General features: G+C 38.9%; 1 protein-coding gene across 11 annotated transcripts in view; it reads left to right on the forward strand.

Moving 5' to 3' along the window:
- Fggy (FGGY carbohydrate kinase domain containing) overlaps window positions 1–21043 on the forward strand; it is a 404303-nt gene that overhangs the window by 3834 nt on the left and 379426 nt on the right. For 5 of the 11 annotated variants that reach the window (XM_015992862.3, XM_015992863.3, XM_042271426.2 and 2 more), the window contains exon 1: window positions 20056–20196. The exons of 3 other annotated variants lie outside the window; for them this stretch is intronic. The gene's annotated coding sequence lies outside the window, so the exon portion shown is untranslated. Of the gene's footprint in view, window positions 1–20044; window positions 20197–21043 lie in introns of those variants that run through there. 3 more of the 11 variants (XM_015992860.3, XM_015992864.3, XM_006974022.4) reach the window with 2 other exon arrangements.

Below are 21043 nucleotides of genomic sequence, written 5' to 3' on the forward strand. Positions count from 1 at the left end.
AGGTTGAAAACCACTGGCCAAGAGTGATCTGAGAAAAGACCTTCAATAAGTGAATGTGGAACTTCAAGCAGGCTTGCCTTTAATGTCCTGCTTTGAGTTCTTGCCTGTCTGTCTTGACTTCCCTTAGTGACAGACTGATCTAGAATCATAAATGGTTTCCTTACCAGCTTTTGGCCAGGGTATTTGTCACAACAACAGAGATGAAACCAGAATGTTGTCATGCTATATTGCTAAAAAATAATGATGAGTAAAAAGGTCACTATAGGTTTAATACAGTTGTTTCCATATAGTTTTGAGTTCTGGCTGATTTATTCTGTAGATGTAGAAGACTGATTGTATGTGTGTGTGTGTGTGTGTGTGTGTGTTTGGATTATTGTGAATAAAACTCAGTGAACATGAATGTGCATATATCTTTCAAGGACAGTATTATATTTTTGGGGGTGTATGTTCAGAAGGAAAGATGTTGGGTAATGTAGTATTTCTACATTTAAGTTCTTGAGGAATGTCCGTAGTGTTTTCCAGAATAGCTGTGTGAATTGAACTTCCTACCCTCAGTACACAGAGTTCAATTTTCTTCATGCCGTCAACAATTCTTGTTATTGTTTGCTTCTTTGATGATCAATTCTGGTAATAAGACCATGTGCCATGGTTTTGATTTCTCATGATTATTGATGTAAACACCCTTGCATCCTTTGAAAATTGTCTATTCAAGTTATTTACTGATTTGTTTTCCTTTTGAGTTGTATCAGTTTTTATGAAATTTGAATTTTAACAATTTATCAGGCACATAATTTAAAAGTATTTTCTCCCTTTTATTTCTGTCATTTCCTCTGCAGTCTATAAAGTGTTAAAATTACAGTTGCTGCTTTTTATTTTTGCTTTGACTGCCTGTGTTTTCAGTGTGTTATTCAAGCAATCATTACCACAGCCAGTATCAGAGATCCCCTTGCCCATCTTTCTTTCTAGGAGTCTTACAGTTTCAAGTCTTACGTTTTCTGTTTTAATCCATTTTGAGTTCTTTTTTTTTTGTGTGTGTATGATGGATGAATCTTCATTTCTTTGCATGTGTCTAGCTGGTTTCCCCAGTATCATGTGTTGAAGAAACTCTTTCCCCATTGTGAGTTTTTGGTGTGTGGTCTTGTTGAAGATTAATTGACCCATATGTGCGGCTTATTTCAGAACTCCATTGTATTCTGTTGTTGAGGCATCTGTTTTTGACCCTGTGCCATCTTGTTTCAAATACCATGGCTTTGCAATGTAATTCTAAATCAGGAAGTATGGTGCTTTTGACTTTTTATTTATTTATTTTTTTACAAACCACTTTTATTTATTTACCTCTTATTAGTTTAAATCAATGTGAGGTATGGCATCATATGAATTCTGTGTCCACTGGCTTCTGTAGGAAGGTTGCTTCAGAAGTTGGCATGAACCATGCTACTCTTCCCACGCATCCCCAATTACCTTTCCCCAGATGACTGCAGTTTGGTTTGTCACGGTGTTGTTTTTGCTTTATACACATAAGCACATCTCTTACTAAAGTAGAATTCAGTTTCACCTCAGGCATAAGCACTTTCAACCTTAAGAAGAGCCGTGTGCTGTCTTTGGTTCTGGAGACCTCACTTAGAGTCAGCAAAAGTGGGCTTGTAGCACAGTCTTCCAGAAATCCTTGCCTTTTTGAAGCTCTGTTCCCAGCAGGCCTCTTCAGGGGCCAAGATCATGGGAAAAGATTTCTTTCTTTCTTTCTTTCTTTCTTTCTTTCTTTCTTTCTTTCTTTCTTTCTTTCTTTCTTTCTTTCTTTCTTTCTTTCTTTTTTTTTATACAAGATAGATTTAGATTTTTTGTTTTGTTTTCTGTGGTTCCATATGAGTTTTTGGATTGTCTTTTTTATTTCTCCAAAAAATCTCATTGGCATTTTGATAAAGGATTACTTACATTGAGGAATACTTACATTATTTTTGGGGTAGGATGGGCATTTTAGCAATATAAGTTCACCCAGCCAATCCAATGAACTTGGTATTCTTTCCATATATTTCTTTAGTTAATTTCAGCAGTTTCTTTCCTTTTTCTCCCTCCTTCCCTCCCTCCTTCTCTCTCTCTCTCTCTCTCTCTCTCTCTCTCTCTCTCTCTCTCTCTCTCTCTGAAGTTTCTTAGTTTCAGTGTGAAGATCTTGCAGTCCTTGGTTAAATTTTTTTTGAAAGTTTGTTTGTTCATTATTTTAAAATGCTATTGTAGTTGGGATTTTTTTTTTAAATTTTCTTTCTAGGCTATATGGCTAATGAGTAGAAGCAGATTTTGTAGGCTGATTTTGTATCTTATAGCTTTACTGAACTTATTAGTTGTATCTCTCTCTCTCTCTCTCTCTCTCTCTCTCTCTGTGTGTGTGTGTGTGTGTGTGTGTGTGTGTGTGTGTGTGTGTGTAGTGTTTAATAGTGGTTTTTCTGCATCTCGGGCTTGGGGGATGGCTTAGTTGATAAAGTGCTAACACATAAGCACACAGACCTGGGTTCAGATCCCAGTACCCATGAGAAACCAGGCATGGTAGCTTGTACCTGAGAGTCTAGCACAGGGGAGGTAGAGATGGGAAGATCTCTGGGCTTGCTGGCCAGCTAGTCTAGATGGTGAGCTCCAGATTCAGTGAGAGACCCTGTTTCAAAAAATAAAGTGGGGAGTGACTGAAAAAGATACTGTACATCAACCTCTGCCTTCACATACATGTTTGTGCATTTCCACACTCAAGTGCACACACATGTAAACATACATGCATTCAACATATATACCAACACAAATAAGAAACAAAGATTATGTTGTCTACAAACAGGTGATTTTCTTCTTCTCATTCCAATTTTGATATCCTTTATTATTTTTCTTGGACTTGTAGACTGCATAGACTAGAAATGGTATGAGTTTAAGAAGGAATGGTATCAGTTCTTCTTAGATATTTGATGGAACTCATTAGTGAATTATCAGATCCTGGGCTTCCCTTTGATCAAAGATCTTGTAATAATTTATTGTTTGAGAATTTCATAAATGATCAATGTTTGAATGAATACCGATTCAGTCTCTTTACTCAGTATTATTCTGATTCGATTTTCTGTTTCTCCATGACTCAGTGTTGGTAGACAGTGCCCCTCTAGAAGAATTTTCATTTCTTCTTGCCTGGCCAAAGTGTTAACATATAATTTTTGTACCTTTTTCTTTTGATCCTTTTTATTTTGTTTAATGTCGTCTCTTTAATTTCTGATTTTGTCTTTTCTTTTCTTCCTCAGTATAGATAAAGGCTCTTGAGTTTTGTTTATCTTTTCAAAATACCAATTCATTTTTATTAATCTTATCTATTATTTTTCTCATTTCTGTTTCATTTACTTCAACTATGTTGGGCTTTGTTTATTTTGCTGGTTTTGAGATACAGAGTTGGGTTATTTCAGACCTTTTTCTTTATGTTGGCATTTATCCCCATACCCTTTCCCTTTAGAATAGTTTTTGCTGCCCCCTGGAAGCTTTTGTGCATCTTGTTTCTGCATTTGCCTCCAGCTAGTTCTTGATTTCGCTTCTGGTTTCATCTTTAAGTTATTTTTCTTCAAGAACGTGTGTCATTTATTTTTGAGTTTTCTTCTTGCTATTGATTTCTAGCTTTATATCATTATGTTTTAAAAGATAATTAATCTTTTGATTTGAGAATTTGGTTCATTTATATTTGAAGTAATTATTGTGAGGTACAAACTTTTGCCATTTTATTAATTGTTTTAAAATTCTTTTGTTTCCTTCATTTTCTCCTGCTGTCTTTTGTGCTTTGAGGATTTTTCTATATTGATAGGGTTGGCTTCTTGCTTGCTTTCTATTGTGTGTGTGTGTGAACTATAAATTTTGCCTTTCTATAGCCATGCGATAAAACATCTTATAGTTATAAGAGAAAGTTCAGCCACAACCTTCAACCACATATGAAAAGTCTGTAACAATTTACTTCTTTTATGTAGTGTGTGTGTCCATTACTAAATTAATATGGTTGTTATTTTTAATACTTTTATTTTCTACTAACTATTATACTGAAGTGAAAAGTTGCTTACTTGCCTTTCTTACAGTATTAGAGTATTTTGAATTTGACTATATATTTGCCTTACCCATGAGTTTTTATTTTATTGTAACCTGTAAACAACCTTTGGGTTGTTTCATTTCAACCCAAAGATCCTACTTGGGTCTCATCTTCTTCAGGCAGATTTAGCAATGGATGGTATACTCCCAGGTACAGTTTTCTTGTTTATCTCTTATTCATCAATAAAGGACAGTTTTGCTGGATTTTTTTTTTCTTAAAAGGAAAACTAAAGCACATTGAGTATATCATTCCGTTGTCTTCCTGCCAGTAAAGTTGCTGCTGAGAAATACATTAGTTTTCTAGTGGATGCTTCTCTGGATGTGAAATTCTTTTTTTTTTCTGTTGCTGCTTTCAAAAAAGTTTATTTTGACAATATAATTATATATCTAAGTAGTGCTCTTTGGATTGAACATGTCTGAGGTCTTTGTAGACCTTTGAGGCTCACGTACCTGAATATCCACCATTTTCACAGGATTTGGGAAGTTTTCAGCTATTGTTTATTTAAAGTAGCATTCTTGCCCCATTTCTCCTTTGGAACTTCTATCATCTGTTATAGCATTTTGATTGTCAACCTGACAATCACCTGATCACCTGGGAAGAAGGTATCAATGATGGTTTGCCAACAGCAGGTTGGCCTATGGGCAAGCCTAAGGGATTTTTCTTAATTGGGCTAATTGAGGTGAAAGATCGTCTTTGAATTTGCGCTGCACCATTTCTAGGCCTGTGCCCTGAATGCTATAAAAGTGAAAAGAGTAGGCGGAGAAGAAGCATGAAGCGTTCGTGCATTTGCATTCATTTCTCTCTGCTCTTGACTGTGAAGGGATGTGATCGATTATTTCAAGGTCTGCTGCCTTGACGTTCCTGCAATGGTGGGCTGTAACCTGGAACTGAGAGCCACAATAAACGCTTCCTTCCCTAGGTTGCTTTTCATCAGGGTGTTTTATCATGGCAGCAGACATGAAGTTAGAGCAGTCCCAGTGTTTTTCTTTTTGTCTTCATTCTCCCTTGGTCTCGGATTATAGTTGCCAACGGTCTGACTGACCTCACAGGGTCTTCATCCAGCACCATCAGTATGCTGTTGATCTTACATGATCATCGTCTTCTTCAGCTTCAGAATTTCTTCTTTTCTTAAACATTGGTTTTTCTGATTAGTTTACTCTTGTTTTCCAGTATGTCACTGGACTTCCTTAAAACAATTATTTCATTTCTTAAAATTATTTATCTTATCTTCTTGGTATCCTTTAATGGGGATTAGTTTGTGCGTGCGTGCGTGCGTGTGTGTGTGTGTGTGTGTGTGTGTGTGTTGCGCGAGTGCCATAGAGATGCTTCTCAAAGTGCTGCCTTGTGGTCCTCATTATTTGAGGAAGCAGTCAGCCCATTTTGGCTTTATTCATTAGCTTTGGGAAACCAACATTTTCCCTGATGAGCTAATCTAGGGATTTTGAGACACTCCGGTGTTTTCTGTGAATGTGCTTGCCTCGCTTGCTTGTTTCCCTAAGATCATGTGCCTCCTCTTAATCCTGCAAAGACGTTTGTTTTCCCCACGAAGTTATCCTGAAATACTCAAGTTTGCATGCTTCCTTCTCCTAGTCCTGCAGAGCTGTGCCATTTTATGTGTGTTTGTGAGTGATCTGTAAGACTCATCCTGACTGTGCATGGATGAGCATCAGTAGGATCATCTCTGGACCAGAGGGAGACAGCTTGCTGGTGGACCTCCTGAGAACATCTAGCTATTATGATCTGTACAGTAGCTTTTCTACCCTGGATTACTATGGATCCTCATTTCTGTTCTTTCCCCACTTTCTCAGTTGCCTCATTCTCAGAATTCTTCAGGTGTTAAGAAAGACGTGATGTCTTGGGTAGTATGCTGCACAGCTGACCAGCCAGCTTCTTACTAACGGTGCTGCTCTCACTTCCCCCAGGGAAGAATCATGGACCACAGGATTCTTTTTTGGCATCATGTATGGTGCTGCTTTGGGGGAATGGGAAGTGTTATTCTTACTGTCTTTAATGTGCTTTCCCTCAGATTCTCCCACAGGTCCTCTCATCCATGTCTACTTCCCACGGCCAGTGTGCTGTGTGAAGTGACAGAAAGCTACTTTGCTATTATGTCGGGTTAATACTATTCCATTCTGCTTCTTCTGGAGTGAGAATTGATAGTTTGTGCCCCTCAAGGGATTTACACAAAGTGACAAATTAAGTTTATTATCATGCTACTGTGCAAAAACATTTCCTGGCTGCTCTTTTAATATCTATAAACTCATTCTAATTAAACTCTCTATTTCTCAATATTGGCATATGTAAATTTTCTCTTTATTTTCATGATTATTATGGGTAGAGTTATATTAATTTTGTTTGTCTTCTCAAAGTGCTAGCTTTTAGTCAAATTTATTTTCTGTGTTCTAAAAGGGATTGATTTCGGCTTTATAGCTCATTTCTTTTCAGCATATATGGGGTTCCTTCCCTTCTAGTTTCCTCAGAGGGAGGCTGAGGGTAATTTCTTGAGACTTTACTGCTATTGATATTAGATGCAGTTAACTTCTAGGTCTGGCATTATTCATATCTCAAAACTTACACAGTATATTTTTGTTTCAATTAAATAAATTTTGTTTCAATTAAACACATTGAAATTATTTAGATATGTCCAGAAGTATGTTAATTTCTATATATTTGAGGATTTATTATTTATTATATATTTTTGATCACTGATCTATAGTTCTGTTATGGTCATACAACATCCATTGTGTGTCTTGAATCCTTTGAAATTTTTAGAATTATTTTGTGAGAGTTATTTAACCAAGACAGACTACACTCTGAGCATCTGATCAAAACACACATGCTAGTTGGGTAAAGTACTTTTTGCCTGTTGGCCAGAGCAGGTTGATAGATTCCCATTGTGTATCACATCCTTGCTGAGTTGACTACTGTTTCTGTCCCTGTCAATCACTAAAGGTATAATCATTTACATGCATTTCTCTTTACTGTTCCATCAGAGTTTGCTTTATATATTCTGATAACTCTGTCATTAGGTACATAGATTGAACTGTTTGGTCCTTTTGGTGAATCACCCTGTATTATTTCACAATTTCTGCTAACAGTTTTGGTAGAGAAATCTACTTAGTCATTGTTCGGGTAATATGTATTTTTAAACCTGCTTAGTTGGATGTTGATGGAGGTACTTTGTGTTTCTTTTCATTGCTGTGATATGACATATTGTGTTCCACTTCTGACTTTTTAACTTATGTTAAAATTGAGCTTCTTGTGGGCAGCATTTAATTAAACTAAGTAAATCAATACTGAATGATCTGTCTTTTAACTGGGGTGTTATTTCATTTGATATAATTATTAATTTTATTTTTTATATTTATATATCTTTCTTTACTGTAGCAAAGTAGTCTTAATGTTGCTATCTAAATGGCTAATGCCAAGTGATAGCCACAATAGTTGTTAAATTACAGTAGTGAAACAAAAACATGAAGAAATCCTCACTGGAACAGCTTTTTGTAAATTAGTCAAATGGCCAAGTGAACACATTGCTTTACTGAACTCTGTCCCCTGGGTCCCTAGCTTATTGCTCTAAAAAATTAACTCTTTCCAGTATACTGAAGTTTCCACCCTTTTCTTCTTTTGACAACTTGTTCCTGTTTAGGTAGATGAAGAGAGTTATCTGGGCCTGGAAGTTGACTATTAAGTAACTAACTTTTCATGCCTTTTATATCATGCTTCATTTGTGTCCATGATCACAACACACAGCTCCATGACACATATCTTGCTCTATATGAGCTTCACATCCATGCTGAAACAAGCAACAGTTTTGACATTAGCTCAAGGAATTCCTATTTGTGCATCTTATTACCAGTCTTAAGTCAAGCATTGGCTATGGGGCACTGCCAACCCTCTGATCAGCATCTACAGTAGCTCTGGGTTCTGGGTGTACATGACTTCCTGAAGTTCCTCAGTTTAACTCGGAACCTACAGAGACACAGACAGCAAAGCAAGGATACATCTATTTTGCTTCAACCACAGACTATCTCCCATAGCCAAGGCACATTTGTTGCTTTATATAGAAATATGAAGACAGCACAGGTGAATGAATGGGATCCTTTTTACCCAGGAAATGCAAAGGACACAAAATCAGGAGTGGCTAATAGTGAAAAAGGCTTTTGCATCCTCACAGGAAGGCATCACCTAGCATCACAGGGGATGCTTCAGGAACATCTTTGGGTTAGTGAGCAGGAAGGGCAGCAAGCTCTTGATATGGCATATCATGTTCTACTTCTGATTCTTCACCTTATGTTTAAATTGAGATTCTTGGAGGCAGCATTTAATTAAGCTAAATAAATCACCACTGAATAATCTCTTTTAATTGCAGTGTTCATTCAATTGATATAATTATTAATTTTTAATCACCACCTTGCTGGGTTTTTAAATTTTTTTTAAATCTTTATTTTAAATCCATTCATCTGTCACTTTTCATTTCTGTCTTTTTTTTTCTCTTTTGGTTTGGTTTTTTTCCCCCTTCTTGTGGAATTATTCTAATTTTTGCTTTAGGACTTAATAAATATCTTTAATTTATCATAATCAGTAACACATAATTCCACATACAAGAAATATGCAAAAGTATATTTTTTAATCTTTTAGCCTTCATGTTTCTGTTTTTGCATATTTTACTTCTGTATATCTTTCAACTCTACAATATATGATTAATAACTAAAGTTAAAGGAGTTAATTATCTTTTTGAGATATTAAGATCCTTTTTAGACAGTCTTTATGTTTATCCATATACTTACCCTGTGGTCCTCATTCCATTTTAATAGGTGTAGATTTCTATGCAATACATTTTTCCTCTCTTATTCTTACAGTGCAGTGCTGCGGGTGATGAGGTTTCATGTTTTGTTGGCCTGGGAAATTCTTTATTTCACATTTTTGAAAGATATTTCAGAATTGTCAACATTATAAAATCCTTTTGTTTTTTATACTTCAAAGGTCTTGTTATTAGTTTGCATTATTTCTGAGAAGTTGTTTTCTTTCTTTTAGTATAGCATCTCCCCTCTTTGCTACTTACTATCAAGTTTATCTTTTTCAGTGATTTTGAACCATTTGATTATGGTATTTCTTGATTTAGTTTTTTTAATTTCTTTGTGTTTTGAATTCCTTGAGATATTTGGATATGTAGATTTATAGTTTTCATCACATCTGGAGAGTTTTTGATTGTTGTATCTTCTAATATCTCTGTTGGCTCATTTTCTTCCTGTTACCTCCTCTAAGAGCTCCCATTTCATATGTCTTTGACCTCCTAAAGTTATTCTATGTTTCCACTTTAAAATTCTTTCTTCTGGGGGCTGGAGAGATGGCTCATTGTTTAAGAGTACTTACTGGTCTTCCACAGGACCCGAGTTCAGTTCTCAGAACCCATATTGGGCAGTTCACAATTGGCTGTAACTCCAGCTCCATTGAGTTGCCATCCTCAGACACCTCTGCTCATGTGCACATACTGCTCCCCATAATTAAAAATAATACAAACAAACATGAAAGTATTCCTGTTGCATTTTGGATAGTTTCTATTGTATTATCTTGAAGTTCACAAGTATTTTTTTCTTTAATTCTGTTACAGAATTCTGTTACAGAATTAGTTCTTCATTGCAGACATTACTTAGTTTTTGAATTTCAGCAACTTAGAATGCTCTTTGCATTTCTGAACATTTAAGTTGTCTTTCCTGTAGAATTTTGGAATACAAAATATAGTTATAGCAGGTTTTTTCCTTCTGATTACTGATTACGTGTGCCAATACTAAGTCTCTTTATTTATTTTTTCATCTGGGCTTGTTTGCTCCTGTTTCTTTGTATGCATGGTAATTTGTGTGTATGTGTTACAGGGTAATGGTCCACGTATGGGTATACATGTGTGCATGCAGATATGTACCCATGAGTGCTTGTGTGAAGGACAGAGCAGGACATCAGGTGTCTTATTCTATCATTCTGCCTTATTGAACTTGAAGTTCAGCAAGGATTCAAGTTTCCCCTGTCTGTTACTACTCCACAATGCTGGGCCTTAAACAAACAAACAAACAAAAAACAAAGCCCCAGACAAACAAATCAAAAAAACAAACCTAGGCTAATGATGATTCAAATTCAGGTCCTTATACATATGCAGCAATTCTCCTACCTACTGGGGAATCTCCCCAACCCTGTGATGATAATTTTTTTTATAGCAACCACTGCATATTTACAACATTGGCATTGTTCCCCCCTTTGTATTTTTGTAAATACACTTGAGATTTGTTCAGGGGCCTGTATAAGTTATTTGGGAATCATTTGACCCTTGGGAGTCTTGTTTTATGCCTTGTCAGTTGGACTCCAAGAAGTATTCTGGATTCTGCCTAGGACTGTGTGAGTTACGACATTAGATATGCAAGTGTAGGTTATAGCTCTTTGTGAGCCCACTGAATTTTTACTGTGATACCTTCTGGTGCTTCAGCTTTTCTGTCTGGGGTCTGCTGTGTGGTGCTTTGAGTGTTTCCCTCTGCAGCTCTCTCCTCTCGCATACTCCATGTAGTCTTTCAGTTCTCCATGACTCAACATGCAAAGATACTGCTGAGCTGGGATTGTTTTTGTTTTCTGTGACAAAGTCTGCACATAACTCTCAGGCGTTCAGCTTGAGCAATTGCAGGAATTTTTTTCCTCCTAATTTTTCTGTAATCATGGTTGTTGACAGATAGCCAACAGTCTAAGACATTTAGTTTTTTTTTCTTTTAAAAATCATTTTAGGGGTGGGGATATGCTGCCTACAACTTTACTTTGGAAATAGAAGTTGTCAACTACAAGTTTTGAATAAAATATATAGAAGGGACTATTTGAAGGTGAAGAAGGAATTTTGAGGTGCCACAGACTTAGTAATAATGAACTTTCCCCATAAAAGGCCAGGATGATCATGGTAAAATAAGTATATTAGAAGGAAATGTAAGATGCCCTAAAAATATATTTGTTTATAGAAAAGAAATTATGCAAAAGATGAGGCTAGATAAATGGAGTTAGCATCCTTTGTTAATAGAAGGAAAGAGTGGATAGTGTGTTTGGGGGAAGAAATCAGCTGCATGTGTGAAGGAAAATTGTATTTCTCATCCAGACAAAACATACTTTTCTCCAGAAATCTTAATTTGGAAATCATCATTAGCAAGTAGAACTCAATGAAGTGGAGTTCAGAGAGAGGGGGTCCTTATACAGTGCTGTTTGTATGGGCTGGGTTCAGGTAGGACAAGGGAAAGGAGTCATTATTTAGGTTGAATTTAGTGCTTGTCCTTGGCTATCTAGATTTGTGGTTGAACTGTTCTGAATCCTCTGCAGAAAAGGCCAAGAGCTGAGTCACTTGGGTTCTGCTAACTGGCTGTGGGAGCGAGATTGAGAAGGGAGGGGAGATGTGGAGGTCAAAAGTAGGAAAAGTTTATAAAATCAAGAGTGATTTAGATAGATCAGATTCAATTAGCTTACCAAATTCTGAGATAGTAGAATTATGTGGCAACTTTGTTGTCAGAGCAAGTCAAATTTGGGATTTCAAAAATTGCCTTGTGATATGGGTGGAAAGAACAGATGATTGAAGACCTCTGGGGCTTTGGAAGGTCCCTCACTTCTCAGAAGTGTTGTTCTTTGGCCAGCTGTGGGCATTCCAGGATTGTAGGCAAGATTAGTGTGGCCTTTGGCTAAGGCTAAGTTGATGGTACCCTTGGTTGCCACAGAAAATATTCATAAGAAATATTTTTATTCAGGGTAGAGGTTAGCTTAAAAATAAATAAGGTTAAGAAAAATGTAGGTACATGTGAATGTAATTATTGAAAAACACAGGAAACATTACCTTCTATTGAACTCCTGGAGAAGAGCATGGGACTTGAAGAAGATTATTTTAAATACCCCTTCATTGAGTTTGTAAGGGGTACCTGGGCTGCGTCTCTTCTCCCCTCAATAGCACATTAATTTTTTTTTAGTTAGAATACAAAATAATGGATTTTACTGTGACATTTCATACATGTACATTGTTATGCTTTCCTCATATTCATGCCTACCCCTTAAAGAACACATTGTTTTTGGTATTAGTGTGTGATGATAGATTGGGTGGGCCATTGATTCATTTCACCTAGTTATGCTTTACACAGTAGGCCTCTATCAATGGAAAGGAAAATAGAAGACTTAGTATGTATTGACCATATGTACCAGCAAAGCTTGCCTCACTTCTATGTTGTCTGGTGGAGAATAAGGGAAACATAAACAGCATTCTAGTAAAATATTTCAAGTGAGCTTTACTGCTTTCCTCTATTTTAGAAAAAAAAAAACAACCCTTATTTGGTTGTGTGTGGGAAGTTACAGTTTATAGAATCTGAAAGTAGATAGCATAGAAGGAAGAAGCCTCATCCCTAGGCTGCAAGGGTCATCTTAGTTAGGGTTTCTAATGCTGTGAAGACACACCGTGACCATGGCAACTTTTATAAAGGAAAACATTAATTAGGGCTGGCTTACAGTTCAGAAGTTTAATTCATTATTGTCATGATGGGAAACATGGTCATGTGCAGGCAGAAATGGTGCTGGAGAGGTAGCTGAGAGTTCTACATCTGGATTGGCAGGCAGCAGAGAGAGTGAGCCACTGGGCTTGGCTTGAGCTTCTGAAACCTTAAAGCTCACTCCCAGTGACACACTTCTTCTAACAAGGCCACAACCACACCAACAAGGCCACACCTCCTAACAGTGCCACTCTCTAGGAGCCTGTGGGGGCCATTTTCATTCATACCACACAAGGGGAAAGTTCTCATAAAGGAGTCAAATGCTGCTTGGATGATCCCGTGGAGGGAAAATTAGGCAGAGAGGATAGAAGGGTTGCAAACCACAGTTCAGCTCAGTCCAAAGATGATCTTGTAGTAACATGATACTTGTGAAAATTCTGATAGTGAGAAGTGTTGTGGGATATTTGTATGCTCTTTGAAGGTGTATTGCTATGGTTGATGTAATAAAAAGCTGAATGGAGAATAGCTAGGCAGGAGGTATAGGTGGGAACTTCCTGGCAGAGAGAGGAAGTAGTAGTAGGAAGTAGGGCGAGGGAGAAGCCAGGAGACATGGAGAGGAAATAGGAGGTGCAAGATAGAAGGGAGGTAATGCCATGTGATAGAATGTAGATGAATATAAATGGGTTAATTTAGTTATATGAGCCAGTTAGGAACTAGCCTAAGCTATAGGCCAAGCTTTCATAATTAATAAGAAGTCTCTGTGTCATTATTTGTGGGCCATACTATAGAGAAGGGGAGTTCATTGCTTTCCAAGCCACCATTCCATTCCATTTACCAAAGGGTTGCTGCAGAAAGCAGGTTTTTGTGTATTTTATCTGAAGTCTTCCGGGTTAATGCTTTAATAGGAGAATGGTTCCCAAGCTTGACTATCTGTGGATCACCTGGACATGTGGCAGGAGTGTGACATGAACACTTCCTTGTAACTATTTCCTGGAGGTACTGGCATGGTTCTTCTGAGCCCATACTTTGGGAATCACTGAGACTGTACTTCCCTTCCTCCCAGCCCTTACTTTTTGAGATAGGGTATCACTATGTAGTTAGGCTGGCCTCACTCATGATCATCCTGAGTAATAATGTTCCAGATATGCACTACCTTGCCTGCTTAAGGCTCTATTCCTTTAAAAAAGATAATGCAAAGGGGTCATACCCTATCACCCAAAAGCTTGTTTATTTTCTTCTTTTAAACAGGGTCTCACTCTGTAGGGTTAGCTTAGAACTCACTACATAGTGTAGACAAGCCTTGAAACTCACAGTGATCCTCCTGCTTCAGCTTTTCTTGTCAGCTGCGATTGTAGGCATGAGCTACCATGCTTGGCAGAATTTGCTTTTTAAGTTAATAGAAATGATCAGCATGTTTCTGTAGTCTTTCTTATTCTTTTTAACAACTGCTAATATTTTTAGTCTTAAAAACTCCCTTCTCAATAAACAGGTGCTAATTTCCTCTTTTTCTGCAAGGGTGCTCTTGCGTTTATAAAAGGTGTTAACTAGACATTTTTGTGTCGCTTTATGGTGAACCAGTGCTTCATCAATTCTTAGAAGTTAAACTGCTAGGTAAAAGTAGACTGTAAAAGCTGACAGTTATTGCCAAAGCATTCTACAAATGACTGAGTGAGTTGCTTTCCCTGGAAAACATACCTGTCCGTGTTTTAGCTGAAAGTGGGTATTTTTCAGAGCTTTAATGTCTGCTAATCTGTTATGTTGAAATTGTATCTCAGTATTGTTTTAATTTATAACCTTTCACTACTTGTGAGGCTGGAGATGCATGTGTTCATTTTATTTGTCTCTCTGTGAACCACCCACTTCGTATTTGTGTTTCAGAAAGGGAAACACCAAGGCCGAAGGCAGCAAACTGGAAGTTCTCCAGGGTTGTAGTGTACAGGGTTGATCTCCTGGAGGGAGAAAGGGCTAGAGTGGAGATGTAGACAGGAGGGTCTGTGGAGCAGCAGCATCCTAGCATTTCTGTTGGTAATTTAGCTGGTGATAATCCTGACGGGGTGTGGTTGAGGAATAGCGGCTGTTTTAGTTTTTCAAATTGAATATTTGGTTATAAATAATGGATCCTTTAGGGCCTGATGTGGTTCTCCACCTTTCTAATGCTGTGACCCTTTAATACAGTTCCTCATTAAAATTATTTCATTGCTCCTTTATAACTGATTTTACTACTGTTATGAATTATAATGTAAATATTTGATATGCAGGATATCTGATATACAACCCCTGTGAAAGGGTCCTTTGACCTCAAAGGGGTTGTGACCCAAAGGCTGAGAAACACTGCATCAGGCCTTTCTCCTTGGACCTTAAAGCCACCTGTCTACATTTCATGAACAGGTAACCATGAAAGAAGACCAAAGACCACAGCTCTTCTCGCCTTTGTCTGAGGCAGGTGTTTTGTTGTACAGAATGGATTTTGTGGCTTCCCTTGAGGCTGCCTGAGATGTCTGTCTAACATCCTCATTAGGTTGGTGGGTTCCTCTGCTGTTTTAACTTGAGTGACTTTCTGGGAAAAACTGTGGATTTCGGCCAAAATGCTAATGATTATGGCATTACTTTGAAGGACTGGTTAGTTCTGTAGAAAATGATTTCTTGGTTAATTATGTCAGCAAATCAACAACAGCCTCGTGGAGGGGAAAGTGATAGGGGAGGAACTGCATATATATTTAAATTATTCATAATTCAAATAAGGGTCAGGAATTCATTTCCCAGAAAGAGGAGTATATGTAAAAGTAATTTATGTTTGCATATCACTTCCATGTTACAGCTGTAACTTTGTAGTGGGCACACCAGGGATTAAAATAAAATGGTTTTACATTTAGGATAGGACGCACACCCCACTTTTTGCCAATTCAAACATTTTTCTACTTCTAGGCAATAAGAGATCTTCAATCCAAGCTATAGTTTTAGTGAACATGGGTGTCAGTAGGGTTTGGAGATGGGGAGACCCTGTGAGGGGTCCATGGAAACCTCATCCTGGGTAGACTCTATCCTCTCCTCTTCCTTCCTATTCAAGGTGGCTCCCTGACATGGAGTAGGACAGTCACAAAGAGGAGTGTGATGTATACAGAACGGTTGCTGTATTAGTTTCTGTAAGTTAGCAACTTACAGAAGGAAGAGTTTATTTTGCTTGAAGGTTCTGGGGGAAGGCATGGGAGGATGAGATAAGAGCAGAAAGCTGAGAGACCACATCTTCAACTCTGAACACAAGTCAGAGAGTGTATTGCAAAGAGGGTGGGGCTATAAGCTCTTAAAGCCCACCCCAGTGATGTACTTCCTTCAGGTAGACTGCACCTTCTAAAGGCTCCATGATGTGCCCAAACAGCACCACCCACTGTGTACCAAGTAGTGAAACATCTGAGCCTATCGGGGACGTTCTCATTCAAACCACCACTGCTGGTTATAATACTTCTGGAACTCTTTAGAGGAAGATACTCCTTAGTTCTTTTTATTTAAAAAGTTATTTGATTATTTAATGTATTGACAGTCTTCCAACCTCACAACTCATTAATCCCCCTTATTACCACATTAGACTATCTTGTGCATATCTGTAAATACAATGAAGTAAGATTTGGTGAAGTATAAGTTATCAGGCCAGGAAGATGGCTCAGAGGGTAAGAGTCCTAGCTCTTCTTCCAGAGGACCCTGATTTAGTTGTCAGCTCTCACATAATGGCTCATAACCATTTGTAACTCCAGTCACACGGCATTTGACGTCCTCTTCTGGCCTCCATGGGTATCAGACACGCACATAGTACACAGACATACATGCAAGCAAAACAGCCATGCACAAAGATGATAAAACAAGGACTATAAAAGTGGCATTTGCTAATCAGAGCATGGAGAAGGCATTTCTCATTTCTGATGACTGTCTGAGAAAATGTCTCAGGATAAAGACTTGCATCAGGAAGTCTGATGGGTGCCGCAGGGGTTCTCTACCTGTCAAGACAGACATTAATTTCAACTTTGGTCTCTTCTTTCTACACTGGGATTTGAGATCTTCTTCAAAAGCCCGATCCTTCAGAATTGCAGCTTCTTCTGTGTGTGAAGGCGAGAAGCAGCATACTCAGTAGTGGGTGCTACAGCCTTTCACCCCTCTGCAAGGGGACGGGTGATGGGGGCAACAGAAGAAGCTACAGGGTTATAAACCCATAAACAGGCCGGGGCTGTTTTATGGGAACCCAAGGTTTGTATGGAAGCTCTGAGGGGAGGAGGGCAGGAGCAGGGGAGGAGGAGGGGTGGTGACAACACATGTAATCATCAAGATTTTTACCAAAGAGGACACGGGAGATCCAGAGTTTCATTTGCTCCAAGCAAAAGTCTGTTGGTGAAGTTTGGGTTGTCTTCTGATGAGTGAGGGGTTTATTCATGACCTCCTTAGAAGCTGGACTGTGCATTTGGCCACAAGCATTGTTTTTTTTTTTTTTGTCAACTTGACACAGGCTAGATGTCTTAAGTTACTATTTGATTGCTGTGACAAAACACCATGACTAAGGCGACTTATAAAAGAAAGCATTTAACTTGTGGCTCACTGTTTGAAAGGGTTAGTCCATGACCATCATGGCGGGATCATGGCAGCAGGCATGTGAGCAGGCAGGCATGGTGCTGGAGCAACAGCTGAGTTTACATTGCATCCACAAACAAAGGAGAGAGAGAGAGAGAGAGAGAGAGAGAGAGAGAGAGAGAGAGAGAGAGAGAGAGAGAGAGAGAGAGAGACAGAGAGAGAGAGAGACAGAGAGAGACAGAGACAGAGAGAGACAGAGACAGAGAATGAGAGAGAGAATGACATACCTTCTCCAACAAGGCCACACCTCCTTCCTAAACCACTCCAGCAAGTGGGGACCAAGCATTCAAATATATGAGTCTGTGGCCATTCTCATTCAAACCACCATACTAGAGTTACTTGGGAAGATAAACCTAAACTGAGAAAATGCCTCTATCAGTTGCCTATAGGCAAGTTTCTAGGCATTTTCTTGACTTATGACTGATGTGGGAGAGCCCAGCCCACTGTGCTAGTTCTACCCCTGGGAAAGTGGTTCTGAGTTGTATAAGAAAGCAGGCAGAGCAAACCAGGAGGAACAATCCAGTAATCAGCGGTCTGCTTTAGTTCCTTCCTCCAGGTTCCTGCCTTGAATCCTACCTTGACTTTCCTTCAGGGACGGTGATCCTAGATATATAAGCCAAACAAACCCTTTCCTTCCCAAGTTGCTTTTGATCATGACCTTTATCACAACAGAAACGTTAACTGGAACACTTCCTGCTACCTTATATTTATCTTTTAAAAATAAATGGCTCATTACAAAGCATAAAGATCCTCAAAACACCGAGTTCTCATCTAGTATGAATCACAGCTCCTGCACCAGTAACAAATGTCTCTATTCTTTGGAGAAAGGCTGAGTAGGATAAAATGTGAGAAACCACTTAGCTGCCATCTGCAGTTTTACTAGGCACATTAGGTTTTTCTTGAAGTATCTCCTGGGCCTCTTGTATAACTGTCCTGATCTCATCCATAAAGGTTCTGCCCACCACCATGCAAAGGACATAAACACCCAGACCACAGGAACATATGACTACTTATTATACAGTTCAGGATAATTCATTTTTCAGTCTCATTTCCCCCATATACTGGCATAGAGAAATCACTCAGCTCTCTCTGTGTATGTGAACTGAAATTTTAAATATGATGAGAAGACATATGATAGAAGGTAATATATATTTTTAAATAAACTTTATTATAAAAAAATTGCAAATAAAAAGCATCACAACCCCAAATTCACACACACACACACACACACACACATTACACACATATATAATATATACATATATACAGAACAAATGTACGTGTGGGTATAGCATAACATGTAGAAAAGAAACAAGAAAGGCTAAATAATAATAAATGCAAGTAACAGAAGATGTGTACAGAGAGCTATAAAGCTAATTGTTTTTCTGGTTCTAACTAGGCCTGTTGGGATACGGGCATTGCTTTTCTTTTTCTCAGCAGTGGTTCATTCATTCATCAGTTTCTGAATGAGTTCCTCAGTTGTGCTGAACCTTCTCTGCATTGTGCTTTGGTGACAGAGAGATGGCTAAGGAGGGCCCAGTGCTATGCTCCCCTGTCAAGACACAGTCCTGCATCTCTCCTTAGGATAACTTCTGTGCTCCTGCCTGGAGCCTCTCAAGAACCCCTGAACTCAGAAACAATGAAAGTGATGGTTGGTGTTTTCTCTTGATGCTTGGTGTCTGGAAGGGGCTTGAGCATCTCTATGCCCTGGGATTCACAGGTCAAGCCCTGGTATTCATTGTCTTTAGGTCTTCACAGTTGGGCAGCTGACTGATCACTCAAGGGATGAGTGGGTGACTTTCATTGGAGACAAATGGTTTTGTTGTTGCCTGTTTTATTTTTCTTTAGTATTTTGAATTTGTCTGGGTCTCTGAGAACTGAGTTTTCATTCTCTGTTCCTTCTGTGTATTGTGGGGATTTCTTGGGCAGGAAGTCTGGTAGGTATTTGTTGGCTAAGGAATATATCTACTTTTCTTCCCCCTATTCTCCCTGCCTTTCCCTCCTTTTGCCTGCACTAGACCAGGCCTTTTGTTATAGGCGAGTGCTGGACATTGCTAATAATAAAAGCTTGTGCTCCCTTCCAGGAGCTTCTCAGCAACTGCCAGGGCATGGGCTTTGCTTATTCCCTTTCTTCTCCCCAGTGTGGTGGCCTTTCAATACAGTGCCTCATGGTATGGTGACCCCCCACCCATGGAACTATTTCACTGCTCCATCATAACTGTAATTTTGCTACTGTTATGAATCATAATGTAGTTACCTGTGTTTTCTGATGGTTTTAGGCAACCCCATGTGAAAGGGTTGTTTGACCCCAAAGTGGTTGTGACCCACAGGTCGAGAAACACCACTTTAATGCCACGGCATGCTAGTCACTCCATACTTCACGCCCAAAGCACACTTATGTTGCTTGTAGGTTTATACCAGGCCACAGATATCTTGTTTAGTTGGCACAAATTCCACAGACTTGGGAATCTAAGAAGTATCTGGAGTATTTCTTTTAAGCTAGTATCAACAGTCAGACACCTCTAAAAATTATGTCCCCCAAGCTGCAAAGCTAAGGAGGAAGAGGGCAGTCAGAGGAGACTTTTTCACTTGACGAGGGAAAGTGCCTGTTGGTCCTGGCTATGCTGATGGAAACAGTAGAGAAACAGGTGTTATTGCTGTGTTGACTCTTCTCTTCCTGTTTAACGTTTTCTCACATCTTAGAGCATGTGAGGTGTACTCACAGGAGTGGTGAATCCCTTCTGTTAATAAGACTGAAGTAGACAGCACAGGCCTACCTGTTACTTCTCTTCTCTCCCAGTCTTGCCCAAACCTGATTACAGTGTAACCAGATACTAAATTGCATGAGGCTGGAGCACATGAGTTCCCAGTAGAGTACAAAGATCAATGTTGCAAGAGGACATTGGATTCCTTCTCCACTCCTGGGACACAGTTTCCGTGGGCTGTCACCAACTAAACTGGTCCTGGAGGAGTGGCTCTTTAAGAAGCAGAATCCAAGGTGAGGTAAGCTCACCCGCTCCTCAGGGATATGGCTCTGGAAAATAGTGTCATGTGACTAGGTTATTTAAGGGGGAAGAAAGGAACACGGGGACAGCACAATTCCCTAGAGGTTGTTTTTATCAGGGAATTTGTAGCATTTACCACCTTCTAGGGGTGGCTGAAATAGTTTTGCAAAGAGCAGCCCTGATATCCAGCTCCCTCCCCTGCTTTCCTCACGTGGCATTTGAGCAGCTTGCACATTTGCTGAAATCTGTGGTTTCCTGTGGCACATTTCTAATATTATTTATACAGGCTGTTATTTAATGAACTGTATAAATATTTATCACAAGAAACAGTCTTTTGATCATAAATAGGGCCAGGAGTCAGTACAGCCCATGCTGGGAACTTGGAAGGACCTGATTTTTCAGGTGTCTTGTAGACTGAGATAGTAGGAGGACCTGATTTTTCAGGTGTCTTGTAGACTGAGATAGTAGGTATGTCTCAGGACTTGTGTGCAGCCCAGCTTGAATTTCTCTTCATTATTTTTTGTTCTTTTTGCCATCCAGGGGCCATGGCCTTCTTCTTCTTTCCTGACCACCCTCCTGTAACAGCTGTTTTTCTTTTTAGAGTGTTCCTCTTTGCCTAAAAACGTGAAATGAAACCTAAGTTCTCTTCCTCATCGTTCATAAAGCAGACTTTGGAATTGCACTGACCTTGCCTGAACCATAGCCTCTGTCTCTGCTAAGCCTTACCTAGTGTTCCCCTTTGAATGCTTCAGCTTATTTACCTGAGAAATGGGGCTCCCTCTGCCTACTTGATAGGGCTAGAGTAATGAGTAAATAAGATCATGAAGTCAGGTGGGCAGTTTGCA

Source organism: Peromyscus maniculatus, chromosome 2 (assembly GCF_049852395.1).
Source record: "Peromyscus maniculatus bairdii isolate BWxNUB_F1_BW_parent chromosome 2, HU_Pman_BW_mat_3.1, whole genome shotgun sequence".
Classification (NCBI taxonomy): Eukaryota; Metazoa; Chordata; class Mammalia; order Rodentia; family Cricetidae; genus Peromyscus; species Peromyscus maniculatus.